Genomic DNA, 18,006 nt, shown 5'->3' with positions numbered 1-18,006 from the left:
AATAAATAAACAAACAAATAAATAAAATTAGTCACTGATAAAATTTTAGAGGAAGAAGAGCAGGATAGAATGATCTGTGTCTATATGGAAAACAGAGATATATAAAAGGATGAAATATCTTCTTCCTATATACCGTGTGACTTGTTTCTCCTGCTAAGTTAAAGCTCTTTGAGGACAGGGAGAAGTCCATTTAGGTAGTCTGTGAAAATTAAACAAAAGCAAAAAAATAAATCCCTTTACACTACTCAAAAATTCTGCTGTGCTCTCCAACTCTCCCCAGCCCTGTCCTCCTTGCCTGACCAAATCCTCCCACGTCCTCAAGGCCCAAAGCATGGGGTTTAAGAGAAAAAAAGGGAGTCGGGCAGTAGTGTAGCAGGTTAAGCGCAGGTGGCAAAGCGCAAGGACTGGCATAAGGATCCAGGTTTGAGCCCCCGGCTCCCCACCTGCAGGGGAGTCATTTCACAGGCAGTGAAGCAGGTCTGCAGGTGTCTGTCTTTCTCTCCCCCTCTCTGTCTTCCCCTCCTCTCTCCATTTCTCTCTGTCCTATCTAACAACGACGACAACTATAGTAACTATAACAATAAAAAGAAACAACAAGGACAACAAAAGGGAATAAATAAATAAATAAATATTTTTTAAAAAAGAAAAGAAAAGCAGGTCAAAGAGGAGGAGGAGAAGGAGGAGGAGGAAGGTAAAGAAGGCAGAAAAGCATGTGCCAGAGAAGGGGACCTGCACTGAGGCCACACGCCCAAGTTGAAGGCACAAGGTGAATGCTCCTCAATTCTCTTCTACTGGGTGATTTATCTGAGCAGTTCAGTATGGCGCCTAATACACAATTTGGAAGCCAGGCACAAGAGAAACAAATGGAAACACACACACACACAAACACACTTCCTAGCTGTGTGATCTTGGTTAAGTCTCTTCACCTCTCTGTGCCTTTTCTCTCACTTATAATAGGTGTCATATAGTGCTAACAATAGTATCCACCTCACAGGGTTCTTTTGATAACTAATCCATATAAAGCACTTTATGAGTTCTGATTTCTGGGATGTTATAGTAAGAGTTCAATACATAGATTCTCTTAGTATCGACTCTACAGTTTACTGAGCATCTACTATGGGCCAGGCAACTCTGCTTGGCTGTCGGGTTAGTCGGAACTCTGTAAGGATTTTTTTTTTATTATTTTTTTTTATTTAAGAAAGGATTAATTAACAAAACCATAGGGTAGGAGGGGTACAACTCCACACAATTCCCACCGCCCAATCTCCATATACTCTGTAAGGATTTGAGGACTGATTGATAAGACCTTGACTCGGTCCCTCTGTGAATCAATAACAAAGATCTTTCCAGGTCCAAGTTCTCACTGAATCCTTACAACTATCCTAGGGGATAGATGCCATCTGACCTACTTTCTTAGAGGAGCAAATGGAGTCCCTTCTGCTCAGAACAGCACATACACACACACACACACACACACACACACACACACACACACACACACATGCTTGATGGGTGAAAAGTCGGTGCTGTGTTTACCTCACAAGCCCTCTAACTTCAGAGATTCTTTTTTTCCAATTCCCTCCTGTAACTCCCTTGACTTCACACGAAGCATCTTTTTTAGCATCTGTTTAGCCTGATTCCTGTCATTAGGTATCTTCTTGTGTGTTTATAATGCACCACTGATTTGTTTCAGACTAAACTGTGGGATCTAAAAATAAAGGGAAGTTGAACATATTTCTTTGCATATTAACTTTAAAGAAATAGATTAATCTTTCAGAAATAATCAAAAATGAACGATCCACTCAGCATGTAGCAGTTACTGAAAAAATAAAATTAAAAACCCTCAGGTTCCCACTTCTCCTCCTTTATCCTTTCTGAACTTACTCATTTAAGTATATGCTTCATAATTTTTCATTTTAAAAATTAAGAAGACTCAAGAGCCTATGGTAATCCAATCACATTCATTCCTGGGAATTCAGAAATGAAGGCAGGATTCATTTATTCTCTAAGTCAAACTCTCATTTTCAAAACTGACATTGTAGAATCATTCTCACTATCCTAAAAGGTGGAACTCAGGGTAATAAGCAGAAACTTGTGATGGTACAAAAGTTGTTTTCTGTGAGTTGGAAGGTAGTGCAGCGGGTTAAGCGCAGGTGGCGCAAAGCACAAGGACTTGTGTAAAGATCCTGGTTCGAGCCCCCGGCTCCCCACCTGCAGGGGAGTCGCTTCACAGGCAGTGAAGCAGGTCTGCAGGTGTCTATCTTTCTCTCCCCCTTTCTGTCTTCCTCTCCTCTCTCCATTTCTGTCTGTCCTATCCAACAACGATGGCATCAATAATAACTACAACAATAAAACAACAAGGGCAACAAAAGGGAATAAATAAATAAATTTTTAAGTTGTTTTCTGCAGTTCAGAAGGTAGCACAGTGGATAAACTTCTGGACTCCGAGGCAAGAGGGCCCAAGTTTGATCCCAGGCAACTCATGTGCCAGCGTGATGCTCTGGTTCTCTCTCCCATAAACAAAGAAATAAATCTTAAATAAAAAAAAAAAAGTTAAATAACAAACAAACTTCTTCAGGAAAAAAAAAAAAAAGCAAAGTTATTTTTTGAACTCTCAACCATATCTGATGTCTAATTATCGGCGAAATATAACAAGGATTCCCAAAGTTCTGACTCCTTCCCTCAAGGAGTTTCCTGAGTTGTAGGGAAAGAACAAATCTACCTTTGTGCTGAGATAGAACAAAGGTAGATAGAACCAGGTAAATATAATCAGGCAGAAAGAGCCACAGGAAGGAGAGGGAAGGGAGTAGCAAAGAGAAAGTCATTCTTCCCAAAGAAAGGCTCAGTTTTGCCTATCTGAGAAATCATTTACGTTACTCCCCTCCCCTTCAACCTATACTCACACACATCCACTTTGACTATTTGCTTCTGTTCTTTCTTTAGAACCCAAAAACCTGTTCGGTCATGAGCTCTTGGATGCCTGATTTAAGCCGACAACCAGGCTTAGTGACATCATTTTACTCAATTCGATGCATTCCTATCACTCAGAAAGGGCTGTATATGCAAATAACTGTACATTTAGTGTTGCAGCACTAAATGATGAGGAAAAGTACAGTTTATAAAATGCAGTCACTCCACGCCACAGTTCATTTTGGAAGAGGGAGGGTTACAGTCGACTGTGAACAATTACCAAATTGTCAACGGAATTCAATAAACGTTGTTTAAAAAGAAAAAACTAATTATTTGTTACAATAACCGGCTACTATTGCCACTTTGTATTTGGAGGTTTGTAAACTACTTCCATTTGAAATGTAATTGATTCCATTTTTATCATTTGTTCAAGTTTATGTGGTTGTGCTCATCCTAAGAGATGATAACATCTATTTTCAGCAAATTATACATTATAATTCCTCATTCAAAAGCTGTAACAGAAAACAAAATGCTAATTTATGCTGTAAACGAAACTACAGAATCATAATCATTCATTGTTAACATTAGGGACTAAACTGCTACTGGAAATAATGAATTGGAGCACAATGTAGTAGAGGTGGTTGGGTTTGAGTTCTCTTCCCTTTTCTTTGTGTCTTTTTTGGCTTGTTTTGCTTTGTTGTTACACAACTAACATACTTGCTGATACCTTTCCAGCCAAGACTGGTGTGAATGTTTTGTCTCCTCCCCAAATACAAGGCAGTGGTTCACTTGGCCTCTTCGCTATTCCCCGGGGGCTCTGTATCTCAAAGCTCCCAGATGTGCTCACAAAGCAACTGGAGGTACATGCTGAAGAGGGCAGGCATATGAGAGCCACACCTGCTTTCCCCGCTTCCTCTAAGCAGCCACACTGACGTTTCCCTCTCCGCAACAGGGCAAGGCCCACCGGCCCCCACCTTTGCAAGTCCCCTCTGCACTAGTTCTGATCAAGGTGAGCCTTCCTGATGACAGAGGACCTAGGGGGGTTGTATTGTTATATGGAAAACTGAGAAATGTTATGCATGTACAAACTATTGTATTTACTGTCGAATATAAAACATTAATTCCCCAATAAAGAATTTTTTTTTAAAAAGTGAGCCTTCCTGCATGGTCAGCTTCCCTTCTGTATCACAACATACATGAAACAGGGATGGGGAGACAGTGTAATGGTTTTGCAAAAGACTTTTATACCTGAGGCTCCAACATCCTTGGTTCAATCCCCAGCACCACCATGGAGCCAGAGCTGAGTGGTGCTCGGGTTTTTCTCTCTGAATCTCTCTCATTACACTAAAATAAATAAAATATTTTTAAAATACATGAAACAAATAGAAACCCAGTAAATTGTAATAAACCCTATGACTTCTTATGAACAAAAATATGGGGGGAGTGGGAAGGCTGGGATCACACTGCAGACTCCCTGTTTCCCTTAAATAACTACTTTTGAGGGAAAGAGTAAAACCACCTAATGGCATGTTAGACTTCCTTAAAGACAGACAGCCACACACACACACACACACACACACACAGACACACACACACAGACACACACACACTCAGACACACACACACACAGACACACACACACATACACACACACCATCCAAAGGAAAGAACTATTTAAGTGTCATCACTCTAGCAAAAAAAAAAAAAGTGAATTATTTTAAGGAACCAAATAGTCACACTGCCTCCGAGAGTAAATCACTTTTCTGCTGCCCTTTTATTTAATGCTGTCTGCTGTCCACAGTCACCTCTCCGCTGGCAAAGTGTGATCATTGATTTCCTATGGTCTCTCTGGAAGGAAGTTCTGCTTCCTTGATGATCACTACAAAGGGAAGGTGACCCCATTCTCATTCCAATGCCAGCCCTGCACTTTTATATTTCCACCTGGGCCACAGGACTGTATAACCAGGCAGAAATTCAGTGCCCTCTTTATACAGACTGTCTGGCTGTAACTACTGACATTCTGTGTTTTCCCTCCCCTTCTCCAAACTAGATTCTGGAAGAGCACAATACGAGGGATGTAACACTGAGAAGCATTCGTTCACGAGGAACATGAATGTTAGGTGCGTGATATACCAGTCATAACACACTAGTGCTGAGAAGGATAAATTTCAAACTAAAGCACAAACGCAGCTGCAGAGAACGCAAACCCAAAGGGGTGCAGGCTTACTTATAAAATGAGAGTGACAGCACTGGGTGGTGGCGTACCTGGTTGAGCGCACATGTTACAATGCACAAGGATACAGGTTCGAGTCCCCAGTCCCTATGTGCAGGGGGATAGCTTCACAAGTGGTGAAGCAGTGCTGCAGGTGTCTCTCCCTCACTCTCTCTATCCTTCCCTTCCCTCTCGATTTTTTACTGTCTCTAACCATATTTATGTATCAATAAATAAATAAAAATATTTTTTTTAAATGAGAGTGATTAGGGGCCGGGTGGTGGCACACCTGGCTGAGTGCACGTTACAATGCACAAGGACCTGGGTTCGAGCCCCCGTCTCCCCACCTGCAGGGGAGTCGCTTCACAGGCGGTGAAGCAGGTCTGCAGGTGTCTGTCTCTCTCTCCTCCTCTGTCTTCCCCTCCTCTCTCCATTTCTCTCTGTCTTATCCAACAACAACGACAACAATAATAACTACAACAATAAAGCAATAAGGGCAACAAAAGGGAATAAATAAATAATTTTTTTAAAAATGAGAGTGACTAGGGGCCGGGTGGTGGCACATCCAGCTGAATACACATGTTACAATGTGCAGGTACCTGGGTTCGAGCCTCCGATCCCCATCTGCAGGGGTAAAGCTTCACAAGTGGTGAAGTAGTGCTGCAGGTGTCTCTCTGTCTTTCTCCCTTTCTATTTCCCCCTTCCCTCTCAATTTCTGGTGGTCTCTATCCAATAAATAAAGATAATTTTAAAAAATGAGAGTAAATTGATGCACTAAAATAGAAAAGAGACTTGTAACAACATGTTACCAATGTGAAACATTGTTACTACTTTAATCATTCTGATGCATCAAGACCTGATCAAATATGATAGGACAGAGAAACTCATTAAGATTTTGAGGCATCTGAATGATTAATTAAACAGATATGATACATAAGATTGGGTTGTTGGTACATCTGAGCCAGAGCATCACTCTGGTACTTGAGATGCTGGGGATCAAACTTGGGACCCCATGCCTCCAAGTTCAGTGCTCTACTCACTGCACCACTTCCTGGGCCCTTCAAATGAAACAAACACTCCTGTACAGTGTTCTCTTGCGAGTATTCACATATGTTTGGCTTGGGCCTTTTATGAAATCTTAATTATTTGATCGGGGAAGTTGGCATCTGAGTAATTAATCATAAGTATCACTCCATGATTGATATCTATCTTCAGTGTATGTATGTATGCTTGTGTTTTTGTCTGTGGTTCTTTTATGGTTTTGTTTGTTTGTTTGTTTGTTTGTTTTTGCCAGCAGGACTATCTCCGAGGCTCAGTGCCTGCACTATGAATCCAGGGCTCCTGGCGGCCATCTTTTTCCTTTTTTTTTTTCTTTCTTTTCTATTTTTATTTGACAGAACGGAGAAACTGAGAGTGGAGGGGGAGATGGAGAGGAGGGACAGACAGACAGTTGCAGTCCTGCTTCACTGTTCTTGAAGCAGTCCTCCTGCAAGTGGGGAACAGGGGCTTGAACCCAGGTCCTTGTGCATGGTGATATGTGCGCTTAACCCAGTGCACCATCGCCCGGCCCCCAGTGTATGTATTCTTTTTTTTTTTTTTTTTTGATTATTCTAAGTTGTTTTTATTAAATGTCGGAACTTAAAACAAACTACTACAAAGAAGATGCTGCACAGTTTATGCTTGCAGTGATTTGACACTAGATCAAAAGTGTGCATGGCAAGGTAGCAAAAGAAAAGCAGTGGAGTGGGCTGAGACAGCACTTGCACTGACTGGCATGTATTCTTTAGAGATTTATTTACTTTCATTTTAAAGAGACAGAGGACCAGAGCAGTTCTCAGCTCTGGCTTATGGTGTTGCTGGGGGACTGAACCTCAGAATTCAGAGCCTAGAACATGAAAGGCATTTGTATAACCATTATGAAGTCTCCCCAGCCCCACATATATATTTTAGCATGTGTCTTAAAAATGAAATTTATTTTAATTGATATTTCATTTATTTATTAACACAAAATAGACTGGGGGGAGAGGGAGCCAGAGCATCACTCTGGTACTTGAGATGCTGGGGATCAAACTTGGGACCCCATGCCTCCAAGTTCAGTGCTCTACTCACTGCACCACTTCCTGGGCCCTTCAAATGAAACAAATCACTTCTGTACAGTGTTCTCTTGCGAGTATTCACATGTGTTTGACTTGGGCCTTTTATGAAATCTTAAATCATTTGATCGGGGAAGTTGGCAATCTGAAAACCCAGTCTGTCTTTCAAGCCGGATCTGTTATTCAAATCATAAACATATAACCTATTACCAAGAAAAATAAGGCATCAGGTAGTTTTGGCTCATTTGTCAAAACAGAAGATCTCATTTACCAAAGATAATTTTATCAGGTATATAAGTAACCAGAGACGAGGCCAAGTGGTGGCATACCTGGTTGAGCGCACACACACATTACAGTGCCAAGGGCTCGGGTTTGAGCCCCTGGCCCTCACCCGCAGGCAGAAAGCTTTGCAAGTGGTGAAGCAGAGCTACAAGTGTCTCTGTCTCTCTCCCTCTCTGTCTCCCCCTTCCCTCTTGATTCCTGGATGTCTCTAGCCAATAAAGATAATTAAAAAAATAAAATAAAATAAATGACCAAAGAGAAATGGGAAAACAAAGGTGATCTTGCTATTTCATGAAACTAATTGAACAAATAACCGTACTTGCTAGAGACACACTCGTGACCGCGGAATGTCTTCATACGGTGCAGGAGTGGAAGGACAGTACAAAAGAAGCCGGTGCTGTGGCCTCTGAGACAAGGCTGCCTGCAGGATTCTCCAGTTAGTCTCTAACCAGCACTGGCATCTTAGTCAAGGAATTAAATGCTCTGTGACTTTATCGCCCTCATCCATAAAACGGGAACAATAATGCCGGAACCTCCTATGTAGTCATGAAGATTAGATGACTCGAATACAAACAAAGGGCTTGAAACAGCATTAATAAATGGTGGCTTTTGTCACTGTTCTTTGGTTCCCAATTTTGAGGTTGAGAGAACTTTACCAAAAGGAAAAAGGAAGGAAGGAAGGAAGGAAGGAAGGAAAGAATGAAGGAAGGAAGGACTGACTTTCAAGCTGATGACATAAGGGAGCTAGGCTTACTGAAAGCCCCACCACAAACCCACGTTATCACTAGTCTCTCTCTCTCATTTTTCTGTATCTGTAGGAAAACCTCAATGTTGAAGACAACTGAAGCAGGATGAGGTCTGTGTAGAGGTACATTTTTACAATTCATTTCAGCTAGAAGTACAGAATTGCACCGAAAAACTATTTTGCAGTTTATACATACATGTCCAGGAAAATAAAAATGCTAAAATGCACGAGCGCCAGGGAGATATGACAGAAACAGCATACCAGATTCCCATGCCAGAGGTCCTTTCCTAGCTGAGATCCCAGAGGATCCCAGAGGATCCCAGAGGTGGGTCAGTGCACAGCAGTGCTCTGTTCTCTCAATATCTCTCTATTGTCTCTCATGGTAATAAAAATTTTCAAAAAAGAAAAATGTTTAAAATGTGTGGAAACTCAGTCCTACTGTTTGAACTTTAAGATACTGGCTTTTGCAGCCCAGGGCATGGTTACTTCGGTACAATGCTAGACTCTCAAGCATGAGGTCCCAAGTTCAATCTCCAGCATGTCATGTGCTGGTGTGATGCTCTGACTCTCCTTTTCTTGGTAATTAATGAATAAATAAATCTTTAGGAAAAAATAATGACAAACAACTTTTTTGACTGGGGACATCCCCAAGTCTTGGCTCCATGATGCATATCCAAACATTGTGACTACTTCAGGAATTATGAAATACCCAGAAAAAATAGGGGGGGGAGGGGGGAATGGAAAGTAGTTCTCAGAGTCTTTAAAGAACTGACTAAGAGAGTTTCCTCAGTGAGCCTATTCCTGCTTTTTATCATCCATATTCATAGAAGTGGTGTCAAGGCAAAAAAAAAAAAAAAGAAAGAAAGAAAAGAAAAGAAAAAAGAAAAAGAATGATAATTAGAAAAGAAAAGAAGCCATCAGCACAAGCTTCAAAAACTCACCCACATCCATTAATGGTACTGCACTGAAACTTCCATCCTGCTTAAAAAGGTAGCATAAACACAAGGAACTGCAGAAGTTGGCTGACAAAAGTCCAGGTCTGGATTCTCGACAGCCATGGCCTATTCTGAGCAGATAGTGTGTGTCTTTAGTAAGGATGCCATTTTATGTTTCGGCTGGAAAAGGTGACGGAGTGGTGAGGGAGAGAAGCAAAAGTGTAAAGCCCAGGCTCTCCTGGTGGTGACATCTTTTTCACAAACTCAGGTTAAATCTCCAGTAACCTAAAGCACAGGTTCATCAGTTGAATAAAATCAGATGTCTGGCCTCCTGGACAGCCAGCCAGGCAGCTAATTGGCTCCATTTTTCACTTGCAATGGATTGATTCAATATCATACAGACCTGGCCCATTTCAAGTTCGGGGGCTTACCCAGTGACAAGGGGAGAAAGGTGACCCAGGTCCACACTGCAAGCAGTACTGGCCACCCCTCCATCACCTTCAGGGTGGAGACAGGAAGATGAAACAACTAAGGGAGAGACTCGCAGGTTAAAATGTAAGGCATCCAAAAAAAGCTAACGCTGGCTTTCGGAAGCTAACACTACTGCCATCCTTAGGCGTGAAACTGTAAATTAAAGAATGGTCTCTTGTTGGGCTTGCAGAGCCAAATCAGAGACATTTCACATGCACACGCTAATTGGGGTTTGCATTCTAATTGAAGAAATAAATTCCACCTAAGCAGATGCTTACACACACACACACACACACACACACACACCACCCCAACTCTCACCACGGTATGTTTTGCACATTTGGCAAGTGGGCACAAAAACATCTATAACACGGTCTACTCAAGAAAATGGAATTTCCCAGTTTCTACATGGTAACAGATGCAGTTGTGGCTTAAATACACATTGGGCTCTCTCCCAAAAAAAAAAAAAGTAAAAAGTAAAAACAACAAAAAAATTCACCCCAATCTCTCACTCCCCTTCCACCCCAGTCTGAATAATAAAATGTCTTGGTTTAACTCAAACCTTCCCACTCCACAAAGATTCACAGCTGGATTGTTGTGTGTTTGTTTGTTTTTGGTGGGGGTGGTGTTTTTGTGTTCAGTCATGATTAAATGTCCCAGTTGCTCCAAATTCCCAGATCTATATATAAAGAACCCCCATCTTCATTATTTTTTTCACTTGCTTGTTTATAACCAGAGGTGTCATAATCATGTTCCTTGTGAAAATGAAAGTAATCAAAATGCCTTGTGATTCCAGGAAAAAGAGTTCCTTAGGCAGATATGTCTGCCTGCTATTGATGTTGTAAAAAGGCTCCTTTTACATGGTATTAGATGTTGAGAGCACATCATATTGATCTAGAAATAAAAAGCTTGATTTTTTTTTCAGTACAGTCAACCCTTACCTTCATAAGCACTTTGTAACACTGGGAAGAAGGTTTTATTTTTAATTGAGGTAGAGTAAACAAATTACATTTGAAGAGCATTTGCTATTTTTAGGGAAGGGAGGATCTGTCTGCCTTTTTGGCAGCCTTTCAGGTAACAACAACAAAAAAAAATCATGAATAAGTCTAACTCTTGCAAATTTGGTTCCAGCACCCCCTAACCCCACCCTATCCCCCCAAAATATAAATATTATATATGTGAGCAGCCCTGCCCTAGTCAGGATGAGATAGAAAGTGTTGCTTCTATGTGATTGGGGGGGGGGGGGAGGCAGGGTCAATCGCTGAAAATGCAAACAGAAGCTCAGCTGGGTGCCTAGGTCCTTCTGTATTGACATTCTTCACCCCCAACCACCACCACCACCACCATCCCCATCCCCCCCCCCAAAAAAAAAGAATGATGGTATGGTAACACTGGAAGCTGCCACGCCTGCCTGGCTTAACTGACCACCTGAGAGCAAAGCCTGGAGGCTACTGAGGGCACCCTCTTCTAATGATGCCCATCGCTCAATTGTTTCTGTACTTTATCTTAAAGTTCACCTCGCACCGCTGGAAGGAGGAATCAATATGGCACACGAGCTTCCTATCCCCCCTCACTCGGAGCGAGCCCGCTGCACCGAGGCGAGGCGCCTGCCACCAGCGCAGCCTGAGAGCTAATCATCATCCACCAAGCAGCACCAGCTGCTCCGGCAGAAATTCTTTCTGATTTTCTTAGCAACACGAGTCTCCCTTTCTAGAAGCATGATCTGGCCTTGGAAGATCACCGGGGGCAGTGGAGGGGATGTTTTTTTTTTTTCTTTCTTCCAAATCAAGTTGCACGAACTTTACGGAGGGAGAGTCGTGTTCTTTTGCATGCCACCCTCACCCCTATTCCATTACTCCCCTCTGGCTTTATTTCAACCCTGCCTCGCACCCCAGTCCCTCACGCCCACCTTGGCGGGGTGTCCAAGGACTCTGCACGTGGCAGCCTGTCTTACAGCCCGGGGCTTCCTAAGGGCTCCTAACGATTCGTTTCCCATCTTCTTTTTCAGGATGTGGCCTCGCAGCATTGGGAGGTTGGAACACTGCCCGAGCCCCCAGCCCCAGTCTCAGCCCCGGGCCGGGGACTGGAGGCACACGCCTGGGAAACTTCTCCAAAACGCAACCGACTCCAGGGCTGGGGGCCGCGGAACTGCCAAGGAATCCCGTGGCCCGGCCCTACTGGTGTGGGGTGCCGAGTGCGTGGCTGAAGCCTTTCCTAGCCGTCTTGGTGCTCAAAGGCGAGCTGGGGTTGGTTCTGAGTCATCCACAGTCACGCCACACACACACATACACACTCAGTCTCTCTCTCTCTCTCTCTCTCTCTCCCTCTTTCTCCTCCTTCTCTCTCTCTCTCCCCCTCTCTTTTTTCTTCTTCCCCTCTCTCTCTCTCTCTCTCTCTCTCTCTCTCTCTCTCTCTCTCCCTTTCTCTAACGCGCGCGCATTCGCCGCTCATGGAGAGCCCAGAGCCCGAGTTGGCCGAGCGGGGTGATCCTGCCCCCCTCCCCGCAATCTGGAGCAGATGCAGGGAGGCGTGGGTCGCTGGAGGAGAGGGGTGAGAGAAGTGGTGGTCCTAGGACTGACAATCTAGACACACAAACACACACACACACACACACACCCCACCCCCAACTCCACAGCCCCCAGCAGCTCCCGCAAGTTTCCACTCCCAGCGGGGTCTCCCCTTTTCCCCCCACGAAGCTCCACTTCCGCCCCCAGAGCTCTGCGCCCACCCAAGGCCCGCGCGCTCCCCGGGCGACCCAGGCGCCCCAACCCAGGCGATGTGGCCAGAGCTCGCGGCCGCCGCCAATCGCTGCTGCCGCGGCCGCTCAACCTCGCCGGCTCCGGGGTTCCGCTCCCGGCTCCGTTTTTCACCCGAGTGGCCGCGGCGCTTGCTGGGGAGCCCACGCCGGAGCCGGGAGGTTCTCGCCCCGCAACTCCAAGCCCGACGATGTCAGTTTCTTGGAAACTAAGGGGGTGGGGGTAGCGGGGGCGGCGGAGCACCCAGGAAGACTGTTTGGCTTTTTTAATGGGTGGGGGGAGAGGGGGAGAGGAGGTGTTGCTTTTTCCGCTCTTCCTCGCCTGGAGCTAGCAGGAGCGCGCTGCGCTCCGGGTCCGGGAGGGAGCGCGCCAGAGCCGGCGAGCGCGACTGGAGGAGCCGGGCGGCCCGAGACCCCGGCGGGAGGGCGGGAGGGACCCAGCTCTGCCCCCCCCCCCCACACACACACCGCGGCCCCGCCGACCCCGTGCACTCCGCCCAGACCCGAGTTCCCCAGCCCCCGCGCGCGCGCCCCGTGAGGCCGCTGCCTTTCCTACTGCTCCTTCACCTCCGGGACCCCAACTTTCCCCAACACACACACACACACACACACACACACACACACACACACACACACCTCCCTCCACTCTGGCTCCACTTCCCCATGTAGTTGGAAATGACAGATGCCTATAGACTTTCACCAAACCAGCGGTGGGGGCAGCAGATACAAGAGTTATTTAATTAAAAGGCATTTTTCCTCGCCCGCTCTCTCGCCCGGGCTCCCGGAATAGCTTTTGCACCCCCCTCCCCGACCCTGAGCACACGCCTGTCTCTCCAGGTGCCCGTGGCCCGCTAACACCCAGCTCTTTCCACGACCCCCCTTTTCTGGGGTGTACCCCCCTGGACCCCCTCCCCACGCCCACCGCCGCCGACGTGCACACCTAGAGGCTGGCGGCGGAGAACGTCGGGGGCTCGGTGCAGCCGGACTGCATTGCACAGTCATCAAAGTTAAGTGTATGTTTGGAGGGGGTCAGTGCGCGCCCCGGGAGGCACGGGGTCACTGGGCGCCGAACCCCCATTCTGCACCCCCCCCCCGGCACACACCCCCGCGGGGTCCGAGGACGCCTCCACTTGGGATTGCAGCCATTTTAGGCAGAGAGAGGTGGTTCGGGGCTCCGGGGGGAAGTGGGCTGGGGATTGGGGGGGCAGCACGTCTCGAGGGGGCAGCGGCTCCGCAGCCCCTGGGCGCAACTGGAGGGCGGGCAGGTGCCGGGCGCACAGGGGCGCGGTTGCGCTTGAGTTCCCCGCTCGTGCCTGGAGTTGTTCGGGGTAACGTGCTGGCACCAGCCTCTTTCTCGGGCTCCCGCTGAACTGGGGGGGTTGGGGGGGCGTTGGGGAGAGGTGGGCTGGGGAGGGGTGTCGATGGCAGACTGGATTCGGAAGGGACGCGACAGACGCTGGAGAGCTGCTGTTGAGTAGGGGGGCATCTCCTGTCGGTGCTTGGCACTGACCCAAACAGTGCGACTCACTTGCCCCCCCCCAGTGTCCCCCAACCACCCCCCCACACCCCAGCCTCTGCCTCCCCGCCGAGTGCCAAGTGAGCGCGCTGCGGGGGGCGCGACGCCGCCCGACCCCGGGCACCGCTTACCTGGCTGGAAGGGGTTTCCCAGGAGGAGCCGTAGTTGTAAAAGAAGGAAGAGAAGACGGCCTCTTCCGACAGCCCGCAGCCCGCCATGCTCTGGATGCAAATAAAATGAGGAGAGGAGGAGGAGGAGGGAGAAATAAAATAAAATAAAATAAAATAAAATAAAATAATAAAAATCCACACGCAATCACACAAAAGCAACCCACCCTTCCCCCTCCAAATTTTTTTTCCAAAAAAAATCAAATGAAACCAATAAGCGGAGAAGGAAAGCTCTCGCCAGTCAAGGCAGAAGATGGGGTGGGGGGGGTGTGTGGAGGAGGGAACGGCCGAGGGGATGCAAACTCTCGGCGGTGCTCCCTCTCCGGGCGAGGAGTGATGCCGGGGCCGCCGCCGCCGCCGCCGCCTGCTCGAGACGGTACCTAGAGAGGTTCGTCCTGACTTGGGCAGCCGCCGCCGCCGCCGTCGCCGCCGCCGCCGCCTGTGCCGGCTGCGTGTGTGCGCGCGTGTGTGTGTGTGCGCGCGTGTGCGTGTGTGCGCTGTGTGCGCGCAGAGCCGGGGACCGCAGGGGGAGCGGGAGGGCGAGGGAAGGAGCGAGCCGGGATGGAGGGCGCAGAGGCAGAGCGAGCGTGTGCGCGCCGGGGTGCGTGCGTGTGTGTGCGTGCGTGTGTGTGTGTGTGAGCGTGTGTGTGTGGGCGCGGGTGTGTGTGTGTGTGTGTGTGGGCGCGCGCGCGCGCGTGGGGCCGGGGGTGCGTCTGTTTGGGGAGCTCACGGGAGAGCTGGGGCCGTCACGTGGGCGCGCTGACTCCGCCGGCTGCCGGGGACAGCCTGTACTACAGCCCCGGCCACTAAATCAGCCCGCGCCGCCAGACCTCCGCCACTGTGCTCCCACCACCCCTTCTCCCCGCTCTGCGCGCCCGGGGGCCGACAGGGGGCGCGGCGGCTGCCCGGGCAGGTGGGCGGTGAGCTGGGCCCGGGGCGCCCCGAGGCGGCCGAGTGGAGAGAGAGAGGGAGAGAGAGGGAGAGGGAGAGGGAGAGGGAGAGGGAGAGGGAGAGGGAGAGGGAGAGGGAGAGGGAGAGAGAGGGAGGGAGATGCGGGCGGGCGGGGACGCACAGGGGCCCCCTCTGCCCTGCACCCTCCCCGAGACAGAGCGAAAGCGAGCGAGAGAGAGAGCCTTCTTCCTTCCACTCGCCCTCTTTTGAAAATATACATTAAAAAAAAATTTTTTTAATTCCTAAAATTGCTTTCCGGCGCAGAGACCACCACCACCAGCCCGCAACCACTGTGCCAGCCACAGGGACACGGGGACGTTGATTTCACACACTTGCTAGGTCTGGATTTCTATCTCTCTCTCTCTCTCTCTCTCTCTCTCTCTCTCTCTCTCTCTCTCTCTGCTCCTCCTGGTCCCCCGAGCGCGCACACGCGGGGACACACACACACACACCCGTGGCCGCCTTCCTCCCATCCCAAAGGCAAACCCACTTCCTCCCGCCGGTTGCTGTAGTTAAGTCAATGCTACATCAAACTAGGCTAGGCTGAGAGACAACTGGAAAGTGGATTTGGGGGGCAATACTGCCCCAGCAGGAAGAAAGGCTCTGGCTTGGCATTCTGTTGGTTTAACAGTTTAGAACGAGGAAAGAAAGAAAGAAAGAAAGAAAGAAAGAAAGAAAGAAAGAAAGAAAGAAAGAAAGAAAGAAAGAAAGAAAGAAAGAAAGGAAGGAAGGAAGGAAGGAAGGAAGAGAGAGAGAGAGAGAAAGAAAGAAAGAAAGAAAGAGAAGAAAAAGGAAAAGATGTGTCGTCTCTGCTCTAAAACTCAAGGCCCCTTGAGTCACAGTTCTGTTATCGGAGCTATTCTCTTACAGCTAATGTATGGTAAAAAAAACAAAAAAAAAAAAAAAAAACGTAAACAGGTATAATCCCCCCACACACACCCGGTGGTGTTGGGCACCATACCTTTCTCTCAGTCTTAGTGACTGAAGACCTGAAAGTTTTTGTTTCTGCAAAATAAAATAAAAGCCATTTCTTACCTGCTCCTCCTAACTCTCCTTTCTCTACTAGCTCTTTATAGAGATATTTATAGTAAGTAACATTAAAATAAAAACCGGCATATCTGTGTGAGATGCTCTTACAAGGATTTGAATCCTCCCAGGAAAACTCAGAGCAACCTGTTATAGGCCGTTTATATTGTTTTCTTTCTAGATCCTTTTTTCCAAATGCGGCCCATTTTTATGTAGACCAATTGTGTCTTTCCAAGAGTTCACACTTCCTCTTGTAAATTCCCCACTTGAGGTCGAAATCCTCTGTGAAATAAACATTTCCACAGCAACCTAGTGATGTCACAGGCATAGGCTCCTCATTTCAGAAGGGAAATAAAGCCCTTGGAAAGGATCTCTCTAGAAAGACAGCTTCTATTTCTTGCAAATAGCACTGCTCCTAGTAGACAATCAAAGACCAAAACCATGTTAGGTTTCTGGCTAAAAGCCTGTCTTCTTCTTCTTCTTCTTCTTCTTCTTTTTTTTTTTTTTTTAGGAGGGACTTAGTTTTCAAAGACATGTCAAATTATCTTTTGAAAAAAAATAGGTCACTATCCTCTTTTCTGAGTTCATGAAAAATTGCATTTCAAATCAATGGTCCCTAATCACTCTGGCCACTATAAATTTTAATCAAAGAGGGGGAAAGGATTTTTTTTCTTTTAAAAAAAATCAGAAAAAACAGAAAGATGGAATGTATGTACTAACTTCAGACTCCAATAATGCTGACTGAACGGGTTTCAAAAATACAATAGTTTTTAAGAGGTAGTAGACCACAGAAGTTCTATTCACTATCAAAATTAGTACTGATGTCACCAACACTGAATAAAGGGGCTTCTCCACCATTTCTCCTTTGTTTCCTGTGTCTCTAGACTCTGAGATGGGGGGACAGACACATTCTTCATACTGTCCCCATGCTAAGCCCCATGCAGCCCCTCCCCATACATATCAAATGTAAAGAAACTGGAAAATATAAAATTAGGCCTAAGGCTTAGCATTTCTTAAAATTCCTGCCTCAATAGGGTCCGTTGAAAATAATGATGCAGAGTAAATATATAAAGTTAGTTTGCAAAATCTTTATTTATTTTTCTTTACCAGAGCACTGCTCAGCTCTGGTTTATGATGGTGCTTCGGAACTGAACTTTTGAATACAAAAGCCTCAGGCATAACCATTATGCTGTCTCCCCAACCCACAAAGGACTTTTCTTTTTTGTTTGTTTATTTCATTTATTTGTTTTGCTTTTTTGTTTGTTTGTTTGTTTTGTTTTGTTTTGCCTCCAGGGTTATCACTGGGCTCGGTGCCTGCACGAGGAATCCACTGCTCCTGGAGGCCATTTTTCCCATTTTGTTGCTGTTGTTGTTGCACTTGTTATAGTTATTATTGTCATAGCTGCTATTGTTGTTGGATAGAACAGAGAGAAATTGAGAGAGGAGGGGTAGACAGAGAGGGGGAGAGAAAGATAGACACCTGCAGACCTGCTCCACCAAGCGACCCCCTTCAGGTAGGGATCCTGGGGCTTGAACCAGGATCCTTAGCTGGCCCTTGCGTTTTTCACTGTGTGTGCTTAACCTGCTGCGCTACCGTCCAGCTCCCACAAAATACTTTTCATACATATTCAGCAAGATTAGCACTCTTTTCTTAAGGTAACCTCTTCCTTACTTAATTCCACCTTAGGCGTCACTTCCAATGCCAGTGGAGGTCACTTGTGTCTTTGATAATCCCTTTCCTGTGTGTTGGATGAGTAGATTTATCCTTCCTGGTAGTCCTGGGGGGGGGGCAACAGCGTTCTATCCCCATTTCATAGATATGGAAAGAAGCTCAGATATGCCATATAACCTCCAAGGTGACTCAGCTAAAAGATGATTTATTTGCTGGCTGGAAGGCAGCACAATGGTTACACAAATGACTTTCATGCCTGAGGCTCTGAGTT

At 46.8% G+C, this 18,006-nt stretch overlaps 1 protein-coding gene across 1 annotated transcript in view; it reads right to left on the bottom strand.

The window, feature by feature from the left end:
• The window catches only part of PPARGC1A (PPARG coactivator 1 alpha), an 883,428-nt gene extending 868,743 nt beyond the window's left edge, over positions 1–14,685 (bottom strand). The window contains exons 1-2 of the mRNA XM_007523877.3: positions 14,467–14,685; positions 14,051–14,140 (exon numbers count right to left, since the gene is read on the bottom strand). The gene's annotated coding sequence lies outside the window, so the exon portion shown is untranslated. The remainder of the gene's footprint in view (positions 1–14,050; positions 14,141–14,466) is intronic.
• Positions 14,686–18,006: the final 3,321 nt, after the last annotated feature.

Source organism: Erinaceus europaeus, chromosome 3 (assembly GCF_950295315.1).
Source record: "Erinaceus europaeus chromosome 3, mEriEur2.1, whole genome shotgun sequence".
NCBI classification, from domain to species: domain Eukaryota; kingdom Metazoa; phylum Chordata; class Mammalia; order Eulipotyphla; family Erinaceidae; genus Erinaceus; species Erinaceus europaeus.
Note: the sequence above shows the minus strand (reverse complement) of the source record. Positions and strands in the feature narration are given on the sequence as shown.